The sequence below is a fragment of the Cavia porcellus genome, unplaced genomic scaffold, assembly GCF_034190915.1.
Source record: "Cavia porcellus strain 051 isolate PalLab524CR breed Dunkin Hartley unplaced genomic scaffold, mCavPor4.1 scaffold_17, whole genome shotgun sequence".
Classification (NCBI taxonomy): domain Eukaryota; kingdom Metazoa; phylum Chordata; class Mammalia; order Rodentia; family Caviidae; genus Cavia; species Cavia porcellus.
The window spans coordinates 44,504,111-44,513,107 of record NW_026947500.1 but is presented as its reverse complement, the minus strand read 5'-3'; the positions used below and the strand labels follow the sequence as shown (position 1 = coordinate 44,513,107).

At 33.6% G+C, this 8,997-nt stretch overlaps 1 pseudogene; it reads right to left on the bottom strand.

Moving 5' to 3' along the window:
* Positions 1–6,827: 6,827 nt before the first annotated feature.
* On the bottom strand, positions 6,828–7,720 carry LOC100732361 (olfactory receptor 4C12-like; annotated as a pseudogene).
* Between the last annotated feature and the right edge of the window lie 1,277 nt (positions 7,721–8,997).

The following is an 8,997-nucleotide window of genomic DNA, read 5'->3' as shown; positions in this document are numbered from 1 at the left end:
ACAGAAAAAGCTTTTGATAAAGCCCAACACCTGTTCATGATAAAAACGCTACAGAAACTAAGAATATACGATACATAGTTCAATCTCATAAAGGCCATTTATGACAATCCAACAGCCAATATTATACTTTTTATGATCTATTTTTTATTTAAAGAAAACAAAACAAAACTGTAAAAGGGTACCAAGTAATACAGAATTTCAAAAAAAGTAAGAAATCACTAGTTAGTAGATTACATATTGTCATGTTAGAAATAGTTGATCGAGACATCCCAACAGTGAGACTGCAAACAGTTGTATTCAATGATCCAGCAAAACTTAGTAATATGGTCATCTATCTTTCACACCTAAACATACTTGCAGTTGTGTCCTTTAGAGCACTTTCTTTTCCTCTCTTTCTTACCATAACATTTACACAGTTTGGGTTTTGTTACTTCCACAGCTCTTATTACTTTTTATGGAAAAGAATAAAACCAAATGTGACAAAGCAGAGTCGGTCAAAACAAAGGATAGACATAGTACATGATGTAAAAACAGAATACAAGGTTATCGACAATGGTTACCATAATGCCCCTTGCTACCTTAAAAAGAATTGCCTATATTATCAGGTATAATAAAATTGAACTAAACAGTATAGAGAAAAACCAATAAAACCTAAACATTGGAGACATTACAGGACTTCAAAAGAAGATAATAATCAAACCAGAGTGGGCATCATAGTGAATCTTATTGTGTTCAAAGTAGTTGCCTATACCCTCAAACTTAATACAGAATAGAGTAAATCAGTCAAAACAAGATGGTGAGAGCAATATGGGGCTTCAAGTCGAGTTAATAGAAAATCAAAAAAGTTACTATAATATATCCTGCTAATTTTTTTCTCTTAATTTAAAAATAAATAAATTTTTAAAGAGGGAGGAGATTGAGATAAAAGAGGACATAGCAAAACAACAATGTATATCATAACAGAACAATTTAAGCAACATAGTGTTTCATCACAAGATAATCCGACTTAATAGTAGTTACCATAGTGTTTCTTTCCTTGAAACATTTGAGTATAACTTCGTATACTATAGCATCAAACATATCAAGACAGTGTGAAACCATTCAAGAGGATGAAAGTATTACAAGGTATTTAGAACCAGTTAACAGAAAAAGAACAATGGTTTCTATATTATCTCTTTGCCTATAAAAAATTTTGTTTATACTATCACATATAATAAAATCCAATAAGATACAAGATGAAAACATCATACCCCAGTGATATATGTGCACCCATGTTTATAGCAGCACTATTTGTAATAGCCAGATCTTGGAAACAACCTAAGTGTCCATTAACTGAGGAATGGATTTTAAAAATTGTGGTATTTGTATACAATGGAGTACTACTCAGCTATAAAGAAGGATCACATTGAGATATTAATAAATAAATGGACGCAACCTAAGACCGTACTCAAAAGTGAAATAAATCAAACTCACATCTATGAATACCGAATAGTTTCCCTAGTGAAAGAAATGATACAAATACATACAAATATGTGGTAATCATGATTGCCCATTATATGGTTTTTAAGACTTACAAAGTTTTCACTCATTAATTGGAATGGTTTTATTCCTTGGTTGTTTGATATTATTGTCTGTGATGATATGAACAGCTATTTTAAAGACAACAAGACATCATAATAAATGCTGATTTAATATCATCTTGTTTTGAAGTCCCATCAAATTTTTGTTCTTCTGTCGCCAATATTATACTAAAAGGACAAAAACTGAAAGCCTTCACTCTAAAATCAGAAACAAGACAAGGATGTCCACTATCACCACTCCTATTCAATATATTTCTAGAAATATTAGCCATAACAATCAGACAAGAGGGAGAAATAAAAGAAAAAATAGGAAAGAAGTTAAATTATCATTATTTGTAGATGACATACTGTATGTAGAAGACTCCAAAAACTCCATTAAAAGACTGATAGAGAAAATAAATGAATTCAACAGCATAGCTAGATACAAAGTCAACACTCAAAAATCAATAGCATTCCTGTACACAAATAAAAAGCTCACTCAGAGAGAAATTATGGAAATACCACCTTTCACAATAGCATCTAAAAAAATCAGACATTTAGGAATCAACCTAACTAAGAATGTAAAAGATCAATATGCTGAAAATTATACTACTCTAAAAAGGAAATTGAAGAGGATATTAGAAAATGGAAGGATATTCCTTGCCCTTGGTTATGAATAACCAGCATTGTGAAAATGGCCATACTCCCAAAACTGTTATACGTATGTACTGCAATCCTAATCAAAATACCTTTGACATACCTCACAGATCTAAAGACACTTCTAAAAATCATTTAGAAACAGAAACAGAACAGACCTAGAATAGCAAAGGCAATTTTGGGCAACAAAGGTGAGGCAGGCAGCATTTCAATTCCTGACTTGAAACTATACTACAAAGCCACACCAATAAAATCGACATGGTAAAGAAATAGACCTGAGGATCAATGGAACAGATTAGAAGATGAAAGCACAACTACAAAGACGCTCGGCCACCGGATATTTGAAAGAGTGCTAAACGTTCACTGGAAGAAGGATAGCCTCTATAATAAATGGTGTTGGAAAAATTGGCTTTCCACATGCTGAAGACTGAAACTAGACCCATGCATATAATCATGCACAATACTAAAGTCTAAATGGATCAAAGATCTAAATATTGAAATAAAAACACTAAATTTAATGGAAGACAAGGTAGGTAAAAGTCTTAGCAACATGGGTTAGGCAGAGAATTTATGACAAAATGCAAACTGCATGGGAAATACTTCAAAGAATCAACAACTGGGATCTCATATTATTGAAAAATTTTTGCACTTAAAAAGAAATCACCAACAGAATGAAAAGAAAACCCACAGAATTGAAAATAATATATCCAGCAGGCCCTCAGACAAAGAACTTATATCCAGAACATGTAAAGAGCTGAAAAACCTCAAGCCTTGCAAATTCAAAGACCATCTCTAAAAACAGACATCTGTGATGAACACACAGTTCTCAAATGAAGATACACAAATGGCAAATAAATACATGAAGAAATGTTCACCATCACTGGTCATTAGAGAAATGCAAATTAAAATAGCACTGAGATTTCATCTCACCCTAGAAAGAATGGCTGCCATCAAAACAAACCTGATAACAAATGTTGGTGAGACTGCGGGTAAAAAAGAACACTTCTCCACTATTGGTGGAAGTGTAGACTGGTGCAACCACTGTGGAAATCATTATGAAGATTCCTCAAAAACTATGATTGGAAGTTCCATTCAATCCAGCTATTCCTCTCCTGGATATTTTCCCAGAAAAACTGAAAAGGTCATGTCACAGAGATATATATGCACCTGTGTTCATAGCAGCACAATTTGTTATAGGTAAATCTTATAAACAATCAAAATGTCCATCAACTGCAGAGTGGATGAAAAAGATGTGGTATATTTATACAATGGAATATTACTCAGCTATAAAAATTGATCTTGAGGGCTTTATAGCTAAATGGAGGCAACTTGAAAATATCTTCGTTAGTGAAATAAACAAGACATACATTAGTAAATATCCTATTGTCTGTCTAGTGTAAAAAATAATAAAAATTGACAGAATAATGGGATCCTAAAAGTATAGTAGATATTGTGAAAGTGAAAGAGAAGGAAAGTGCTCTAAAGTGTCTAAGGTTATGTATAGTGTGTAAGATAGATGACCAACCATATTACTGAATTTCTGTTGGAACACTGAACAGAGGAACTTGCACTGTCATTGTCTGAGTGTCTAGTCACTATTTGTGCTTTGATTTTGTGACTTTGGAAGCCATTTTTGAAGATGACAATGAGTAATGTATTAACTAGTGATTCTATGATGATAATTTTTTGAATTTGGTATTTTTCTACCCTTTTCTGTTTTTCTATTTTATTTCTTTAAAAAAGAGATCAGTATACAATATAACAAACGTTGTTAAATTTCTTTCATTCTGTTTTGAAAACCTACATTATTATTGTTTCAAGTTTGCTGCTGTTGTTTATGTCTTTTGCTTTTGCTTTTCTGACTTTTCTCTTTTTAAAATAAAAAAAGAAAACAACCACAGATTCAAAGCAATTTGTATCAAAATTCCAATGTAATTTTCCCACTAATATAAAATAGCCCTAAAATTTATATAGAACCACAAAAGAACCCATTAAGTATCTGATCCTACTCTCAAAACATATTACAAAGCTATAGTAATCCAAATTACATGGTCCTGGCATAAAAACAATGCAATAAGATTCAAATTCCAGAAATAAACTACGTGTGTGGTCCCTTGAGTCTTGAAAAAGGTACCAAGAACCCCCAATGAAGAATACATAGTCTCTTCAATAAAAGATACTGGAAAAACTAGTCATCCACATGCAGAACAATGAAACTAGACTTTTGTTTTACATGATACACAAAGTTTGATACTTTAAATAACAGTATCAAGTGATCTAAAACTCTAAACCTATAAAAAGAAAACATAAACAAATAAGATTGGATCAAGATTTTAAAAACCTGTGCCTAAGGAAAAAAACAAAATGAAGAGATAAATTGCAGGATGGGGGGAAATATTTGCAAATCCTAAACTGATTTTAAAAAGGCAGATGAACAAAAACTATGAAGTGCAGTACATGCTAAGATTATCATTTATTAAGGCCATTTACCTATCTGTGATCATCTGGATATACACAAGGAAGAACATGCGCTTGTATGAAATTTAACAGGCATTCCCAGCTTTGTTACTTCCCTCCAGTAGAAACTATCTGGACATCTCTATTGTTGTCTGCATAACCATAGACTGAGTTGAATGGCACTCTGAAACTGTACCCTGCAGCCTCTCTAGGCTTCATTATCTACCTACACCTCTGAAATTTTTCTTGCGTCTGGTGTTTGCTTATCTATATTGTTGACTTAATGGATGGTCTCAGCTTCCTACAAGACAGAAGCTCCATTCGCCTTTGGTCCCACGTGCTTATTCATATGTCACCTCAGCTCTGCCTTCTGGCTCCCAGTCCAGATCCTAGAGACTCAGCAACCTGTCTTATAAAGGAGCAGACACGAAGTCCTTCACACTTGGAAGAATGCTACACTTACTGAGTCTGAAAGTTAGTAAAAACTTTATCTAACAGTAATATATAAATCTGTCCCACAGCACTAATCCTAAGTAATTATTTATCTTCTATGTACCTTCAGTGAAAGCATTAAGACATGAACATATAGATAACAATACAATTACTATAAATGTTACATAAATTCTGTTATGTTACAGAAAATATTTCAAATAATAGGCTTTTTTCATTGTTGGTTTTCTAACATTAAAAATTTGCCTAAAAAGAAGTATGATCAACGAATACAACTTTTACTTAGAACTGTATAATAATAGGATAATGAGTAGGATGTAGGATAATGACTCCTGTCTCAGGTTATATCACTGTTCTACTCAAAACATAAAATGTGACTGAATCACACTACACTGAGTTTGATTAGCCTGGTAAATGTGTAGTAAAAATTTTTTATAAATTGTGCACACTCACAATCAATTAATGGCTTATTGGTGCCAAATACATAGTGCAGTGTGTGGTCCTTATTAGTGAAAGTGGGTCCTGGCAGCATTTCTTCTCTGCACTGGGTCTGTCAGGATGTTCATCTTTGTCACTAAACCACAGCGAATGTGGCCTCCCCTTCTGATTTGAATGTTTCTGTTTTCAACTTCACTGACATTGTGGTTTCCACTGTTATGTGTTTGTTGGAAGAATGTGGCAAGATGTCCACTGGTGCCCATTTCCTTTGAGTTTCTCTGACATTTTCTTTTTTTTAAATTTTATTTAAGAGGAAAAAGAGAAAAACACAAAACAAAACAAAGCAGTGTAAGGGTACACGTAATACAGAACTACAAAAAAAAAACATAACAGTAAGAAATCACCTGTTAATAGATTACATATTATCATCTTGAAAATAGTTGCTCAAATCACAGTATCAAAGAATACAAAGTGGACATTCAAACAGGGAGACTGCAAACAGCTGTGTTCAATGATCCAAAAACATTAATATAGTCAGCTATTTAACACCCCTAAACACACTTGCTATTATATCCGTTGTGCTATGTCTATCCTTGGTTTTGACTGACAGCTTTGTTTTGCCATATTTGACTGTATTCTCTCCCCCCCCCAAAGTAATAAGAACTAAGGAGTAATAAAATCCAAAATGTGTAAATTTAGTTGTAAAAAAGAGAGGGGGAAAAAAAAGTTCTGTGATCTTGATTGGACACTGACTGGTACAATGCTAGTCTTCCAGACATCAAACAAACACTATCAATTCTTACTTCTCACCCAATACTTGATGAAAAACTAATACAGAAAAAAGACTCTGTGTAGAATCCAGAGTCCAAAGTAAAAGTACATCACTGAGCATGTGGTTTTCAGTCAAAGGTAGTAAAAACGTCTCAATATGACACATAAGACTGTTATAATATCAATACAATATTCTACTTTCATACATTTTAGCTTCTGGATAGGTTTTAAATTTTTCTTACATTTTCAATATTTATTGGTTAAGAGGCAATACATTCTCAAGATAAGAGAATGAGATCTGAGAGTGTATTGTCTGTCTTTTTTAGTATTCATTTATTGTCCACTATTTAGTAATCTGAAAATATTACCTAGCTTGTTACTGCAAATGATGTCTTTGTATATAGATCAAGAAAGTTGGACTAGATTTCATCTGTCTCATCTTTTATTCATGTTCAAAGATCCCAGCCATCTATAACCTGAAGTCACTTTTCTCCTTCAGAGCTTCCATACTGCACTCTTTACCTCAGTATTTCTGAGAGTGTAGATTAAAGGGTTAACATAGGTGCCACCATAGTATAAAAGACAACAACAGCTTTATCAATGGGCAGAATGGCCACTGGGCACAGACACATAAATATGCAGGGCACAGGGGACATAACAGCCACTGGAATGTGAGACACACAGGTGGAGAAGACTTTGATCCTCCCATCTAAACTATAGTTCTTTAGGGCACACCGGATGATCACATAGAACACCATCAAGAGGAGGAAGTTCAACAGGCAAATGAACCCACTGTTGGCAGCAACAAACAGAACAAGGGTGTGAGTGTCCTGCAGATGAGTTTCAACAAAGGATACAAGTCACACAGAGTGGTCTATGACATTGAGACAGCAGAAGGACATCCATACTGTAAAAAGGATCTGAATAGTTGCATGCAGGAATCCTCCAGTCCAGGTCACTCCCATGAGGAGAATGCACAGCTTGTACTCATGATGGTCCTGTAGTGCAGAAGTTTGCAGATGGCCACATAGCCATCATAGGCCATCACTCTCAGCTGGACAACTTCAGTAGCACCAAAAACGTGTTCTGCATAAACCTGAACCATACAGCCATTAAAGGAAATGACTTTCTTCTCATGCAGGGAGTCCATGATCAGCTTCGCAACTAATGAAGAATAAATTGTGTCTATCAAGGAAAGGTGGCTCTGGAAGAAATATATGGGTGAGCTCAGAGCCTGGCTGCTGACAGTGGTGACCACTGTGAACAGGTTTCCAGAGAGTGTTAGCACGTACAGAACCAGAAATAATCACGAAGATAACTTTCTGATTTCTAGGATTCAGTGTGAGACCAATTAAAATGAATTCAGTCACGTTTCTGTTATTCTCCATGCACTCTGCGTGAGTGATAAGAATTCCAGAAACAAATGTTTCACCTTTAGAAAAAGAAAAGGGGAAAAAGCATAAAAAAATCAAATAGTCTAAAACTCTGCCTTCTCATTACCCTATCATTTCATGAGTTATTGCTTTGATTTCCAAAATTCTTTACAAATAGGATGCTCAAAACTTTTCTTGACTCTCTTGTTTTTTTTTTATTTTCATGCTTTCAAAAAATACTAAAAAATATAGGGCATCCAAAAGAAACGGATTTCACCTCTTAGGATCAAATGATAAAATGAAATATTTCATTAGAACAGCAATATGTGGGAATAATCATTAGAAATAATATTTGAATATTAACATCACTTTGTGAATCATCTCTATAAACTATTTATAATTATATATATATATATATATATATATATATATATATGAGGTGACAGTTCAGTGATAATGGTTGTAAAATTAATCTTAAGGTTGTAGATATTGTGTGCATACTTATTTTGTGAACATCCATATTAGAGAAGCTCAAATGTTCCAAACATGAAGAAAAAAGAAGAAAATGCTATCATTCTGAATGAATCAGTGCCTATTGCATGCATATGTTGAGATACCACCTAGTAACTCACTAGTCTGCACAAATGTTACATATCAATAAAAAATAAAAGGAAAAATACCAATAGCAGATACCCATTAAAAGAATATATGTATAAATTTTACTAGTAAATTTATTAAAATGTTTAAGGCAGTTATGTCAGGATGTGATATTAAGGGTGATAGCTCCTGTTTTGTTGTTTTGTTTTGTTTTGTTTTGTTTTCCTAGATTCTCTAGTTTGCATTGTAGATTTTGTTATTAGAAAAAAAATATTCAATTTCCACCATTTTCTTGGAGGTCCCAAACTGAAAATAATTAAAAAGAATACGCAAGACAATGAATATGTAATTTTACATTGTATTTCATTACTATCCTAAGAAATATTATCAGAATATAATTAAAGTAGTGCTGTAATGTGCTCAGGATTTGTTGCTCGCAGCTCATCAAATGAACATAGGTTGAGGTTCTGAACCAGCACTAGATGTTCAGGGAAGATCAAGGCAGTCAGTGACTCTCACGAGGGTCCCATAGACCATCCTGTCACCTTGAATATGTCAGCTGGGGACCATCAATCTCTGATTTTAAAATGCATTAGTCAACAATGTATATGCATGCTCATTTAATCAAATCTGAATACTCATCCAGAATCCTTTTCATACAAAATCTACTTTCATTTACTTGATGAATACATGTA